Raw genomic sequence first — 16,048 nt, 5'->3', positions numbered from 1 at the left:
ACAAATAGATTTGTGGCATTTGTCTTTGCATCCACGCACTTGGTATATCGTGTCGTCATCCAGATGATACCATAGAACCACCTGCTTTGATGGAGAGATGAGAACCCGCATGTGTCATTGTGGGCATACCACATCCACCCCCTAAGCCCAACACTATGGATCTTACTCTCACGACACACAGGGGTGACTGTGATACCCCCAATCCGCTTGTTATTGTTTTCCATCTTTATGAGATGTTACTTGATAGTGCATTCCGTATACCATTCCGAATTGTGAAAAGTATACCATGTGCTTGTTGTTGGCTTTTTCTAGTGCACTGAAATCTGCTCTCTAGGATATCCCGGCTGATCCTGGTTCAGTTATGCCTTAGGTTCGTCTTCTCCTTATACCGCAATACACTCTGCAAGTTTTTCAACCACAGAATCGTCAGGAATGTCGTTTTGGTACTATAAAAACCTTCAGCATAAACAAATTCTCCATGCTTTGACAACATGGAATGAGCTTGGTGGGATGTTTCGTCTTTTAGAGTCTGTAATAGAGCCTCTTTCAATCCACTTAATCGGAAAATCCATCCCCACTCAGAATGTGCGTCGATGCTTGCAGAAAGTTATTGTTGGACATTTTGTTGCAACGGTAAAAGTGTTGTCATCATCAAAGGTTGCCTCCAATACCGGAGATTGTACATGCATTAGAGGAAAAACACCTTATTCGACAACCACCTATATTCCTTTCGCCGAGCCCCCTTTATTGGTAGAAAGAGACACCTTATTGTCAAGCATTAAGTCGTTTCCGAAAGGCACTTCTTGTGGCCGTGATGGTCTCTGTGCTCAGCACTTGTTAGATGCCATAAGTGTTGTTGCAGCAGCTATATCATCTGACTTGTTAGATGCCTTGAATCCTGTGGTGAATCGTTGGTTACAAGAATGATGTCCACAGCTGGTAGTGGAATTTGTAGCGAGTGCTCCGCTTACTCCACTTCTTAAGCCGGATAATAGCATTCATCTGATAGTTGTGGGCATAGTTTGGCGTCGTCTTGTTTCCAAAATTGCAATGAAAGGAGTTTCCAAATATGTGGTAGGGTACTTGCAGGATTTTCAGTGGTGTCCCTGGTGGGGCAAAGGCAATTTTGCATGCTGTCAATCACATGGTATATGCTAACTGTGACAATACTTTTCTTTCTATATTGCTAGTTGATTTTCATAATGCTTTTAATATGGGGGATGATTACATATGGTCTGCTACTGGGGTTTAGCAAGGCGATCATTTGGGTCCCCTTCTCTTTGCACTGGTGTTGCACCCTCTAATTTTACAAATCTAGACTAGTTGTCAGTTATTACTCCAGGCTTGGTGCTTAAACAATGGAACTCTGATTGGGGATACAAAATAGGTGGCGGCAGCTTTGAATATGATTCTAGAAGAATGACCTTCTTATAGGCTAGTTCTTAATGTGGCTAAAACTGAGATATTTTGGCCATCAATGGATCCACGACGCTCCACTCCTGATTTCTTTTCTTCAGATTTATCCCGTCCTCAACAGGGGGTTAGGTTGCTTGGAGGGGCAGTCAGTACTAATTTTTCTTTTTTCATGAGCCTTGCTCACAAGCGTGTCGAAAAGGCTATGACTTTGATAGACCATTTAGCTGTATTGGAGGATCCACAGTGTGAGTTAGCGCTCTTACAAGCTTGTGTTGGGCTCTCTAAGCTGGTCTTTGTGATTTGTACTCTCTAAGATGGTCTTTGCGATTCGTACTTGTACACTTGTCTATTGGGAGGTAGCTGAGACTTTTGATATTATAGTGTATGATGGTCCTGGCTTCGGTGATTTACAGTGGCGTTTAGCAATGTTTCATTTACATCTTTGTGGGTTAGGTATCTATTGTGCCACTGATGTCTTTGCATTTGCTTTTGTGACCTCCCATTTTCAGACTTATGAGCTTCATAACCACATTCCTAGGAGTTATGGTCTAGTGCCTATGGGTCAGATTTTTTATGATGCTAGCAATGCATTATGTTTCTGTCTACCCGATCTTGACCTTAATTCTCTTGCTGTGAATGCTACCGTCCCCTCAAAACCATAAAAAAAAAATTGGTAGAAGCTTTCTACGGTGTTGTTCTTGAGAGGGAGTGGTTTGAGTTATCTGCTCGTCAAAAAGCAGCCATTGGATGCTTGTAGTTGAAACACGTAAAGGATTTTCTATTTGCTATTCTGATGAAGGACTTGGACAACGAATGTCACCGGTGGAGTATCGTTTTATTCTACGATACCGTCTCATGATTCATTTGTACTCTAATGATGGTATGTTGCCCAGTATGCAAAAATAGTATATTAGATGCTTTTGGGGACCATGCAGCACGTTGCAGACATTTTTCAGGTTTCAAATACTGACATGATTATGTAAGAGACATTTTATGTGATGCATTTTGGAGGGCTGGGGTACAAGTGAAGAAAGAGGCTCCCGTCAATTTTCTCACTGATTCGAATGAGAGAAGATCGACACTTTGGCTTGCGGATATCTTGATTTACAGTTGGTCTAAGGGGAAGCATGTGTGTGTTGATGTAGCTAGAGTCTCTCCGATCCGTTGCTAGGGCTTGGGAATGTAGTCTTTGAGGTGGGAGAAGCAGCTAATAGAGCAATGACAGGAAAAATTGAGAAACATGAGGAGGCTTGTAGGGTTAACCAATATTGTTTAATTCCGTTCAGTTTCGACACTTTTGGGTTCTTAGCACAACATGCAATTGAGCTTCTTAAGAGATTGCAGAAAATTATGGACAATAACGTAATGACAGCTGGTTCTAACGAGTTTCTATTTAGGATGATAGGATTTTCCATTCATAAACGACTTGTAGCGCAGCTTGTTGTACATTTATTTTAATTATTTGTAAAATTCATTATCAATAAAATTTCTATTTCCAAAAAAAAAAAAAACAACTCATTGATTGGAAATAATTATCAACTAGAGGACATTAGGACGAAGCCCTAGAGACGACTCTTATATATATAAGATTATTTTGTTGACCTTACACTACTACAAAATGACACATATACCACGGTCAATAAAAACGTTTATACCACGGTTCTTTCAAAAACCGTGGGAAATACTTATATACCACGGCGGAAATTTCTTTGGTCATTGGTTTACTAGTATATGCCACAGTTACATGAAAATCGTGGGATAAGTTGGGCCATATACCATGGTTAGTTTTTTTTTCAGCATGAGAGTACTCCACATCCCCACTACCTTAAACATAAACAGTGGTATATAAATTTTTCACTTTCTACCGTGGTTTATGACTTTATGCCAAATAGTCAAATACGCGAAAAAAAAATACGCAGTTAATGGATTTAATCCATTGTCTGTTAAATTGGGCCTCCAACTTGCAAGCCCAACCCGAAAAGCTTCTCATATTCAATTTTTGAGGAGGAAAAAAACACACACACTGAAAAAAAACTCAAAATCATTTCCTCTTCTCTCTCTTTGAAAAAAAGCGAGACAACACCTCAAAAATCAAAGCAATGACAAAACCCAAAAACCACCCCAACACGAGGAGGAGGAGGATGACAATATTTTGGAGGTATTTCGAACTCCCAACCCCCACGTTCAAGTACAACCGCTCTAACTCTTTAAGCTCCCAAGCCTTAACGGCTCTTTCACCGCCGGTCGGACTACAACCGGAGTCTAAACTCCACCTCCATCACACGGAGTCATATCTCCACCGCGTTTTCCCTCTTTGAGCAAATCCTCAAACAATCTCTTCGGAAATTTCTTTCCAACCAAAAAAAAAATCTTCTTTGTTCATCTCCGCCGCCGTTCAAAAGTTCACTTTAACACCAACTTAAAACCAAGCGGTTCTTGAGTACCATCCTGCGGATCGGATCGTCGTCTCGGTGGGGCCCTTTTCCACTCTGAAAAACCGGAGTTTAATCTCCACTAGTCCTCCTTGAGGAGTCTTCGTCCAAACTCTTTGTAGGCGGACAAAGATCTTTACCCTCTTTGTTTTTCAACAATATCCGTTGATTCAGCCGTCGTTCGTGATCGACCACGGTGAAAGCTTCGAACCTTGGCGAAGTTCGTTTGGGATATGTCTAATTTTTTGTTTGGGTGACTTCAAGTTATCGGCCTCTTTGACGATAGCTTTCATTTTTCGGTTTGCTTGAATCCATTAACCAAGCAATCGGATAAGCTCCACTGCACCCCCTTTATTTTTTTCTTAGTATTGAATCAGGTTATAATCGCTGTTTTTCTTTTTCATCATAAGATATATATCTAATAGTCTCTCTTTTATCCGCATTTGTAATAGTCTACTCTGCGTTGATCTCTGTTTCTTTTCGGTTTCATCTTTTTGCACTTTGGCATCTTTGTAGGATATGTTTCATCAACTGTTTTAGCTTCGCTCTGCTTGTTTGTATTTGTTTCATCATCTGTGCAAAGTCTAACATGTGCTGGGGGATCGACTTCAATTCTTTGGCCTCTTAGAAACTAGCCATCATTTTCTTTTTGCTTGGATCTCGAGATAAGCTTTTCTGCATCCACTTTATATATATATTTTTTTAACCTAAATCAGTAATACTTCTCTGCTCTTTTTTCATTAGTAGAAATTGCTAATAGCCTCTCTTGTTGTTTAAACTTTTCTTAAGGGTTAGTTTAGAGCCTGCTTTGATCTCTACTTCACTCAGCTTCATCTGTTTGCACTTTGACATGCTGTAGCATATGGTCTAACTAGCTCTGCTTCTTGTTTTTTATTTTTGTTTGGCTTTTGCTTGTCGTTAGCATGCAAGCTGTAGCATGTTGGTGAGCTAGCGCTTGTTTTGATCGTCTTTAGCCTGGCATATTGTCTGTTAATGCTCTACGTGTACGTGCTATTTTTTATTTCTTTGCTCACTTGTGGTTTTGTGTTTAGTTTTATTCTGGGTACTAGCATCCTTTGGCAGTCTGTGTATGTGTGCATAAGTGCTATGAATATTTTCGCTTGGATTTGCCGCGGAAGTGCCACTTCCGCGACAATTCGAGAGGTTAAAACCCACTTAACCACCCTTAAATCAGATATTTGCTTTCTTGCTTTGAGACAAGGGTAGATCGTCTACAAGTCTGCAGAGATTCTCCTCTCACGGGTTTTCAACACTCAAATTTTCCTGCAAATGGATACAGTGGGGGTCTATGGCTCGGATGGAACACCAACATAGACCTCGAGATTATTTATTCTTGTGAGCGTTATATTGCAGCCATTGTAAAAAACAATCCGGTTGACATGGAATGGCTATGCACTTTTACTTATGGCCACCCGGAAAAAAGCCAAAGGCCGGAATTGTGGAAATCTTTCGAGGATCTTGCCACAAACCACAATTTGCCGTGGCTTATTCTTGGAGATCTAAATGAGACCACATGTCAAGCGGAAAAAAGTGGCGGAACTCCTTTCAGCTTTTCTCAAGCAGCCCACTTTCTTGCACATTTAATTGCTATCTAATTTATGGCTTCTTAACTTTATTTTTTAATTGTTAGGTGAAGATTCATGATATGATCGCTCAATAGAATGTTGTACACATGAAGATGGGTATATATGGAATATTGAGAAAAGACTTATGTGATGAAACTTGAATTGTAGAATATTTTGGTGTTTTGGAGAAAGAAGTGTAGGGGGGGGGGGGGGTTACAATATATGTATTTGAAATATTAGCTCCATATTAAGAAGTAAGGCATACATGACCAAGGCAACAACATTTTTAATGGAGGGTATGGGCAGAATGATCCTGTTTTTGGTATGGGTTTACATGACATGTATTCCTTTCACTTTCTCTTCAAAGTTAGGTAAAATAGGATCTAGAAAATGGGCCCTTTTAGCAAAAAAAAATATATACGCCAACTAAGAGTAGCTCCAAGCTAGTCTCGAGGCCGGAAGTAATGGATGTTCTAACTGAAACTTGCCCCATTTGATTGATTACATCCTTTTGGTAACTTCATCAGTTTCCTTTTGCTTTTTGCTTATTATACATACAATGACACTGTTGATTCTTACTTTCTTGTACTTGTTTTTCTTCTACTTCAGGAACGGCAAGCGGAAGGAGTGATGCATGAAAGCAGGGTCGGGTTGGGCTGTTTTACTCTAAGGGTTTGTACTTTGTACTATTTATAGTCCTCTACTTTCTGTTGCAGGTTAGGTTTTCCACAAAAAAAATAAAACGAAATACTAAATTCCAATATACATAAATCCGATTTCTAATTGCCAATTTAAAAGTAATATTTTCTCAATTTAGTATTTTTTTTATCTAGTGAATGGTTGTTTTATAGTTTCAAAACATGTAGGCAAGAGCTGTAAAACAAACTGAGTTAATTGGACCAAATAAGTTGTAAAGAGGTCTCTGTTCATTGTTTTCATTGGTAAATCAGATTGCCCATTTATACGCTTAAGCGCATAGCTTTCCCAATTATAATTAACTTCTCTAGCTGTATTATTAGAACTACAAAGTGGAATAGTAAGATTAAAGCAGGCTTTGTATGTAGAAAAAATCTTCTCTAAACTAAAACTTGGTGGTTTACCCTTGTAAAATATTTCATGGAGATCTGTACATGAATGTTACTGCATTGAAAGTTATTAGCCCAAAGACCTTCAGGTTAGAGGCAGGGATACTACTCAAACTGGTTCCTCCATGAGCAAGTGAGAGGAACAACTTCTCTATCACAGAAGAGGTTAGAAGAGTTGACTGTGCCGCTATGGGTCTTTAATGCGACAAAACCGACCGACTTCAGGGGCATCCTGTTTGAGGTACTGATTGTTAATCTTTGTTTGTGAAGCTATGAGATGTTTGTTTCAGTTTGCTACATAAGCAGTAGTTTTCTTGGTTTAGTTTTCTGGGGTCGGTTCAGAAGAGTCCTGAAAAATCATGCTTGGGAATGAGGTCTCGGGGCTTGAATAAGATTTTTAGATCTGCAAGTCTTCTTTCCAATACAGTTGGATTCACCTCGTTTCAATATCTACACAGTAAGTTAAGACTGTTTTAATACAGAGAGGTCCGTCAGGATTTTTATGACCAAGTTCTGTGTTTGGTCGCGTTCTGTGAATTTTCTGTTAAGAATCTGCTTTCATGGTATAAACATTAGTTATAGGTAATTTAATTATGTTTCAAACCCAATTTACCTTGTACTAATCCAAGTTATAAAAAGGAAGTTACGACAGTTTTAGTGAAGAAAGGTCAATCAGGATTTTTCCCTGTGTGAATTCAATGCTTTCAATGACTGCGAAGTGGGTAGAGTTGGTACTTACCTTGTAGGGTTTATGTTGGCTGCCTGACACTTAAATGTTGTAATCTATATATACTTAAAACATTGCTTCTAGTCATTTGATTAAAACAAAGAAGGCCCCGGTTATACTTTTGAACATATATTCCATTTTTAGTAGCCAGTTTGCACATGTTAGAAATTGGAAGGGAATAAGGTCATAGAATTCAATTGTTCCCACCTTGGTATATTTGGTCAAAGCTAAAATAAGTTTGATTAAATTACGATGATCACAGAAAATCAGAAATATAGAAATTATTATTTGATGGGATGGTTACATAGCCTTTAAGATTACCATAAAAGTGATCCACTAATTGGACTCATTAGATATAGGAGTTTTCCTCCTACCTAAACGGTGCCCGCATACATGCTCCTAATATCTTTGTGGTGGTAAGGGATCTATCTGAATGAAACCGGCCAATAGTATTGTAGGTTTGCTGAATTTCGGCATTAAGTCATGGCCAAAGTAAGTGTTTTCATATTTTTTTTCTTTCACTTCGTCAAATATTGACTCATGGCTGGTGTAGTTATTTTTTTATTTTTTATTTTTATTTTTTTTTTAATTTTTTCCAATAGGTGTTGTAGTTGTAGTTACGTTTTCTTTGTCATTCATTGAGAATTACTCAAGTTTGATTGCTCTACCTCATTGTAAGCTTGTAGCACTTTACACTACCATTTGACATGTGTTATCTTTAAACATGTATACATCACATTAGGTCTCAAGCCAATAATCTTAAATGTTGTTGGTAATCTACTGAAGATTTTAAAAGAAGGCGGCATTCAATCACTTATATTCCTAAACTAGCTTTTTGGTCTATGTTGTGCGAGTACATGTTCTTTATTTTATCTTCTATTAAGCTTGATAGTTGATATTCATCAGTCAAGAATGTGGAAGTTCTTATCGGTTTCTCTTGCAGGTGATTCAAGATAAGGGATATGTCAGCCATGTAACTTAACTAGAACTGAAGGAGACATACACGCAAGATGAACTTGACGGTGTTCGACTCGATATTATTCAGTTCATCCAGGAAAATGGGGTGTTTCAATCGGAAGCGAATGAGGATGAGTTTTAGCTATGTTCGGACCCCTCCAGTTTAATTTATGAGTCTTACCTTTTTAATTTATGAAAAGGAATTTGAAGTTTGTTTTCTTAGTGCACTCAAAAAATTAATGGAAGTTTTTTATTATTATTATATTTTTTTTGCAATGTTTGATAGTTTATTGTACATTTTGGAATTTGTTGGGAAGATGGAAATGTTGTATGTAGGCGGTATGTAAAATTTTATTATCACGGGGTTCGGGTTTTAAGTGGAAGACTATTACTAGCATTATTATTAATATATATATATATATATATATATACCACAGTTTGGCATAAACCGTAGTGTTTAGTATAACTATATACCACGGTATTATAACACATACACTAATATAAACCACGGTTTCAATAGTTTATATGCCACGGTTACGCCAACCGTGGTATATAATGAACATACAAACCACGGTTCTTTGAAAAACCGTGGTATCCATTAAACATATATACCACAGTTTTGCTATTTATTATATACCACACCACCTATTGTCGGTTGTATAACGATTGGTAAATATATTTTACCACATTTAAAAACAAATGGTATAAGTGTCATTCTCAGTAGTAGTGTTAATAGTGTCTACCTATTTACCTATGCTATCAATATCGGATTAATCGGCCGATTAATCGCCGATTAATCGCATATCGCTCGTAAGCCGATTAGTTTTTACCGATTTTTTAACCTTTTCTCACCGAACCGATTTAATCACCGAATTGACCAATTAATCGGCCGAGATGACCGATTTCTCGCTAAACCGAGAAAAAAAATTATTGAAAATATCGGTTCTCTATCTAAAAAAATACGTAAAATTAACGAATTAGATTCTTAAACCGTATTAATAATAATATAACCCAATTAATACACAAAGATAAGAGTTTACTTATTTTCCCCTCCTTAACGGAAAGTTAAATATACAAATTATTGTATTATCTCTCTAATAAATATTATCGCTTCTCAATCTCCTTATTCCTATAAATATTTAACGTAATATTTGTGTTTGACATATCTGTAGTACTCCAAAATTGAGTTAGTTAGATGTGATTATGAGAATTTGATATTTTTTGTTGTATTTCGAATAATTATTTAGAAATATTTGGTATGATTATACTATTATATATTTTGAAAACGTCAAATATATACATCCGATATAACCGATTAAATCACCGATTAATCACCGATTAACCGATTAATCGCATATCGCTCCTCAACCGATTAGTTTCGAAAACCGATTTTAACTACTTAGCTATTTACTACATTTGGAGCAGAAAGCAACTCATTGTTTTTCGATGGGTATGTCTTGGATTGATCCACTTTTACCATATGAGTTCTCTAACTAAGTTCTGTATATATATATATCCCTTCCTCCCGTCTGGATCTATAGCTTAACGTTGTAGGGTCTGTTTGGTTTACCTTAAAATTTGTAGGAATTGCTTCAGAAGTTGATATTTTGATGAGTTTTAGTGGTTTTGATGTGTATTGGAAACATGCAGAAGTACGTAGTTTGGGAGATTGAATAGTTAGTTAAACAGTTATTTGATTATGCTGTGAATCATCTTTGTTGAAGCTATTTATTTACAGTTGAATTATCGCGGAAAGTTGTTGGTTTTTGCTCAGTGTTAATAGATCATGGAAAGCAATTTTTGTTTGAAGTGTCTGTTTCCAGCAATTGATAAAATTTCTTAGTTTTGTATTACAGGAGCTAATTTTATGATTTGATTTGCTTTTTAGGAATTGAAATGTTTAGTCCCACATGAAATATCTTAAGCCACTGATTACTTAGGATTTATCTCAATTAGTTATCTTAAATATTATAGCTCACGGTGGTACTGTGTTTAGTTGTGGTTCTGGATCTAGTCTCATGGCACACAACAAGAACACACCATTTTGACACTTGATTACTTAGGATTTATCTCAATTAGTTCGACTTGGGATTGTCAGTAGCCTCTGTTATTTTCTTGAATCTACGATGGAGCTGGAGTACAAGCACTCGTCCTTTTGTGTTTGCTGTTTGAAGGTCTGGTTCTGAAAGTAAAGCCACTGATTCAGTTCCTTGGCTGAGACTCTGTATTTGGAACCAACCAGAGAAAGTAGTTACCTGAAATCTCTGGCACGAAACAGCTCTTCCATGGTTTTTGTTTTTATTTTCTTATAATTTTTCTTTCTAGCTTGTCCTTCTTCTTGGGGAGCACCCTCGCGCGAGTCTTTTGCTTCTTTGGCTTCCATACAGAAGTTTTCAAACCTTTAAACCTTCTTGATCTTGACATTGATCCCACAAGATCCTGAAGGATCTATTGTCCTGATCAATTTTGTAAAGTAGTCATTGGACTACCCTTTCAAGTCTATCAACTTCATATGCATGAACTATATATCTTGTGTACTTTGTGGTTCTCTGGAATCACTTGATCTTGCTTAATAATCGAGTCTTGAACTCATTTGATCCGTTAATGCTCCTTGAATCTTTATGCTCTTCACTTAACGTGGAAGTAATGGAACTTCTCTATTAGATTTTTCAAGGAGATTGTCTGCTACTCTGCTGGTCACCGTTTTTCCGAAAGGTTATGATATTTTGGGTATAGCGCTTTGTGTGGCTGGTAGTTTAGTCTGTCAGTCAAGCTTGTAGTTTAGTCCATAGTATGGAAAGTTAAGAGCACAGTAAAGCTTAAATTGTGATACCACAAAGAAAGGATTAAAACCTCTATTTTATTAAAATTCCTTTCATCTCAAAAATGGATTAATATTAACGAAAAAAGTTAATATATATATGTTAGTTCTGGAGTTAGTATACATGCATTACAAAATTCATATTGAACCGAATTTCAATATGGATAAACGACACCCCACTTATATATGCAGCTACTGAGGGCATCTCCAATGGGGGGTGTAAAATTACACCTCCACCTAGGCTCCACGTAGGTGCCATTAGGATTTTACACCTCTAATTGTATAGTATTGTATAGCTCATAAATATCCATTATATCTATACGATGGAAAGAGTGTAAAAAAATAGATTTTAAACTCGGACGTCACTCCGCCGACGTCTCTTTTTATTTAAACCTGACGCCACTTGGTGGCGTCCGGGATTAAAATAAAAAAACTTCGTGTGTTGAAGTGGCGTCCGAGTTTTTAAGTTAAAACAGACGTTATTTTAAGTGGCGTCCGGGCTTTTTATTAACTAATAGCGAGGAGGAATTTCACCCTCTCTATTAAAATATCTGTTATTACCTACGGTATAGCACCCCCATTGGAGAGAGTTTTTTTATATTTGGGGTGTAAAATTTCCACTCTATACGGTTTACACCCCCCATTGGAGATGCCCTGATAATACTCCCTCTAACAGAGCACTTGGACTAATTAACTAAAGTATTTTATGCAAAATTTCAATTACCATAAATATAAGAACCACATATGTAAATTTGGATATTATCATTCATCTATTGTGTATCAAACTATCAATATCATACATCTATTGTGTATCAAGATGTTCTCATTGATAAGATATGATTATTTCTTTCCCCGCAGGAAAAGGTGATGATATATCTGCTCGATCCAACTCATTGACAGAGATGGTACATTTAATGTTAGTGGACTAGATAATTTTTCAAAGACGGTGAAGTTGGGGGAATGTGGACTTTCATATGGAGTGGTTTCAATCATGGGACCACAAAGTAGTGGTATGCATTATGCATTTTAAACTTAATATTACGGTCAGGCGGTCAGCTATTTGGATCGGTTAATTTTATTTAATTTTACTGTGGTAGTAATCCAACAAGGCCCAAAATATTGCGGATATATATTATTTTTTTGGTACACCGATATAAATATATTTGATATATTTCAATTAAATATTAATTTTTTTTTTTTTGATATATATCACAATTTCCGATATAATGATATATATCGACCGATATATATATATATATAAAATTGTTGATTTTGACCAAATATAATTGATTTTGACTGATATATTAATGATATTTTTGATATATCGACATACAAAATAAAATTTTAACTAGTCAACAAAAAAATAGATATTTTTGATATATATCGGTTTTTAGGTACATCAAAATATTTACCAAATTTGATATTTTGAGCCTTGGTTTAAACCAGTCCTAGTTTGGAGCCCAGACCCAAAAATAAATCTTACATAAATCCCACTTCAATACTCAAACCCGAGACCTCTCCTAGTGGGTAGGTACACACTAACACCCTCCTTGACCAGTTGAGCTATCTTGTTGGGTGTTCCCTAGACGGTTTTGATTGCTTTATAGAATGTCCTTCAATTCGTTATATCCCCATCCCTTGTCATTATCGTTACTAGACAATGTGCATGGCTGAGTGCTTATTCAGCTTTAGTTGCAAGTCACTACTTCTATGCATAGTATAAAATGCCGCGATATATATTAGAAATCTAGCTAACCGGCATTAATATAAAGGTGAAACTACTATGTAGGGGTGTGCATAAAACTGGTCAAATTGACAAAACTGACCGAACCGAATCGGTTGATTTTGGGTCGATTATGTTTATGAGTCGGTTCAATTTGGTTAAGTATATTTGAAAACCGATAGGGTTGGTTTGATTGTCGGTTTAGTTTTAAACCCGACCCAAACCGACCCGCTATATATAATATATATTTAATTGATTTAGTTTAAAAATATATGAAAACCAGTCGGTTTGGGTTGGTTAACATCGGTTAAACTGTAACCCAGTTGGTTCGGTTCGGTTAGTATTACACACCCGGTTCGGTTTGGTTTCAAAAAAGTATAAACTGATAGGGTCGGTTCGATTGTTGGTTTAGACCCAAACCCAACCCGACCCGTGCACACCCCTACTACCCTGGCAGAAAAAACTCCTCTTACCAAGTATTTTTTATGAATATATCGATATTATACATAATATATCGGAGAAATCAAAATGTCAGTTATTGGTAATTTAAAGTTAAGTTTAGTCAGGGTAAAAAATAGCCCTACAACCCCAGGTGGTTAGGTCCATTATATTGAATTCATCTTCTCCGATAATGCAAGCTTCTTGAATTTCATATAGGTGACTGATTTTCAAATCTAACTCCTCACTTGTTTACTCACTTCGTAATATGATTTATTAAAGTTAAATTCATGGACTCTCTTCATTTCTTAAAGGAGTTGGAGCATTGTGATTTTGGTATTGATCAACCTTGTTAGTAATCTCCATTCCATAAATGAGCTTGTAAGAGTAGATGCACTCAAGGAGCAAGCACTTGCCCTAATGAGCTTTACTTTCATTTGGGTCGACAAAATTGTACTACCTATAGCCAATTTTAATTGAACTGTCCACTCTACATTTCAATTTGGGTCATTTTTCTCTTCATTGAATTTTACATCCTAAACAGGTTTGTGACGAGATTCCATCCCATAAAATTGAATTTTCAACTTGTGCTTTCTAAGATGTATTAGAAATCACAGCATGAAGTTCTTTAGATGCTTGAAACTCATCTTATCGCCAAAAACATTTGACATATTACGATATTTTGGACAATTTATTAGGATAACAGGTTTACCAAACCTCAACATGCCAAAGCATCAAGGCAGTATATTTGCCATATGTATCGGATTTTGACCAACCCGATATATACCTCCGGCACGATATTTTGTTCTATGCTTATATGTCTCCTGTTACTTTGTCAACTACATAATCATGGTTTATACATAACTTAGTGAGCTCATTTGTAACCAGTTATTGTTAAATAAGTACGTAATTTGTAATTAGAAACCTAGCTTCATAGTCAGTGGTCATCTCTCTAGAATTGTAAGTCACCAGTCGTCATGGTTTCTATTATGAGTTCCTTGATTGACAAGTTTATGTTCTAGATAATTCCATGGTGAACTATAAATATAGTCTTTGTTATGGACGTGTAATCTAACTTCAATATCAAATAAATCAATACAACTTCTTCTCATCTCTCACTCTATTGTTCTAGTTTATATACATATTGTTCTACACTAGGAGCTCTGCACAACCCTAATGGGGGTGTGCATCTCAACACATATCATCGATTCATTCATTTTTAAATCAATATTAATTGCTCAGCTTCCACTTGCGCGCTCTAACATTTATTACCTTAATACTGTTTCATACATCAGTCAAACCGAAATGGATACATCAAGTTGTATAATCTTTTCCATAATTTTGCCAGGGAAGAGCACTCTTTTGAATCATCTCTTTGGAACTAAGTTTAGGGAGATGGATGCTTCTAGAGGGATGTAAGTGTTTGACCTTTGTAATGTTAGTCTTAAAGCTTACCACATTCCAACCGATTTTTTATGATTAAGCATTAGGTGACTTAGTAAGTCCTTTTCAGAAATCAAACGACTAAAGGAATTTGGATGGCAAATTGTGCTGGTATTGAATCTTGTACTATTGTCATGGATTTGGAAGGAACCGATGGAAGAGAACGAGGAGAGGTGCCTTTGCAAGTCTAAATGCGTTCTTTTACAATACATTTGCCATATCATATTTTTGTTCTCATAATCATATATCATTGGCATGTGGTGCTTTCTTTTATACATTTATTTACATAATTGGCTGAAAATTATACGAAAAGTATGAAGATCTAGTTTTCTAGCAATATATGTATGATTTGTCTGCACTAAAACAATGTCCTTTGCATTTGTGTGACTATTAATCTTCGTGTATATAACTAATGAAAAACATTGATTGATTGGCATAAGTGCTTATTAATATGTTGATCTCATAGCAGTTTTGTTCCAATTTTGATAAACTGTGTAGGGGGATTTCCTTCTAGTATCTAAGTGTCACGTGGTGGGTTAAATACCTTAAGACTATACATGCAGATAATCCTTATCATGAGACGAGAACCATCAGAACAGACCAGTCTGAGATTAAGTGAGCTCGTGCTTATCACGTAACTTTAGTACGTGGCATGTGCTTGTCACGTGATGAACCGCGTCTAAGCAAGAGCATTCTCCAAGTCGTTAGGAACTGATAGGTCCTGAACTGAAAGAAACATAAAAGGGTGGTTCTTGATGATAAGGAAGGAATTTTGGAGACATATTGTGGGAGTTGCCCCTTAGGGATAACCTTCTATCTAGAGAAGAGTTATCATAACTAAGAAGGGAACTCACACTGAATAGGATGTTATCCAGATTCAAACTTCCAAATGAGGTTGATTCCTAATAGGAAAACAAAGTCCTAAGAAGGAAAGGAACCCACACGAGGTGAAGTAAACGTTAACCCTAGGACTCATAACTCTCTCCTATAAAAAAGGAGAGATATCCACCCTTGAACTACGCAATTAGGGTTTGATTCCTCTAGCATTCAGGGGATACGTACTAATACGTATATAGAGGCTAATAGGCAAATATATATTACGTATACGTATATCTACGTTAATAGGCAAGTCGAAACCACTCACACGTATATATATACTACTAGGCAAAAATGGACTACATACGTAAAAACTAAACAGACAACGTAAAATAATATACTACTCTAAACGACACATATTTTGCATAATAATTTGATTTCGTCAATACTTAGTAAGATTGTGAATGTCATATAGAGAGCAGTTTCACACTGAAGAGCTTAGAAACAACATACCCAATTCAGATTTTAACCCTCGTTGGAATGTTCTCATCTTTCAAGACAAAATCAAATTATTGAACAAAACAGTGCACTCATATATAGATAG

The 16,048-nt window shown here is 36.4% G+C and overlaps 1 long non-coding RNA gene across 1 annotated transcript; it reads left to right on the top strand.

Annotated features, from left to right (window-relative positions):
- Positions 1-9,593: 9,593 nt before the first annotated feature.
- On the top strand, positions 9,594-15,067 carry LOC147512156 (uncharacterized). Its single transcript, XR_015214751.1, has 4 exons — positions 9,594-9,653; positions 11,883-12,034; positions 14,534-14,600; positions 14,699-15,067. It is a non-coding gene; the product is annotated as an uncharacterized LOC147512156 (long non-coding RNA).
- The last annotated feature ends 981 nt before the right edge of the window (positions 15,068-16,048 follow it).

The sequence above is a fragment of the Coptis chinensis genome, chromosome 3 (genome assembly GCF_015680905.1).
Source record: "Coptis chinensis isolate HL-2020 chromosome 3, ASM1568090v1, whole genome shotgun sequence".
NCBI classification, from domain to species: Eukaryota; Viridiplantae; Streptophyta; class Magnoliopsida; order Ranunculales; family Ranunculaceae; genus Coptis; species Coptis chinensis.
Note: the sequence above shows the minus strand (reverse complement) of the source record. Positions and strands in the feature narration are given on the sequence as shown.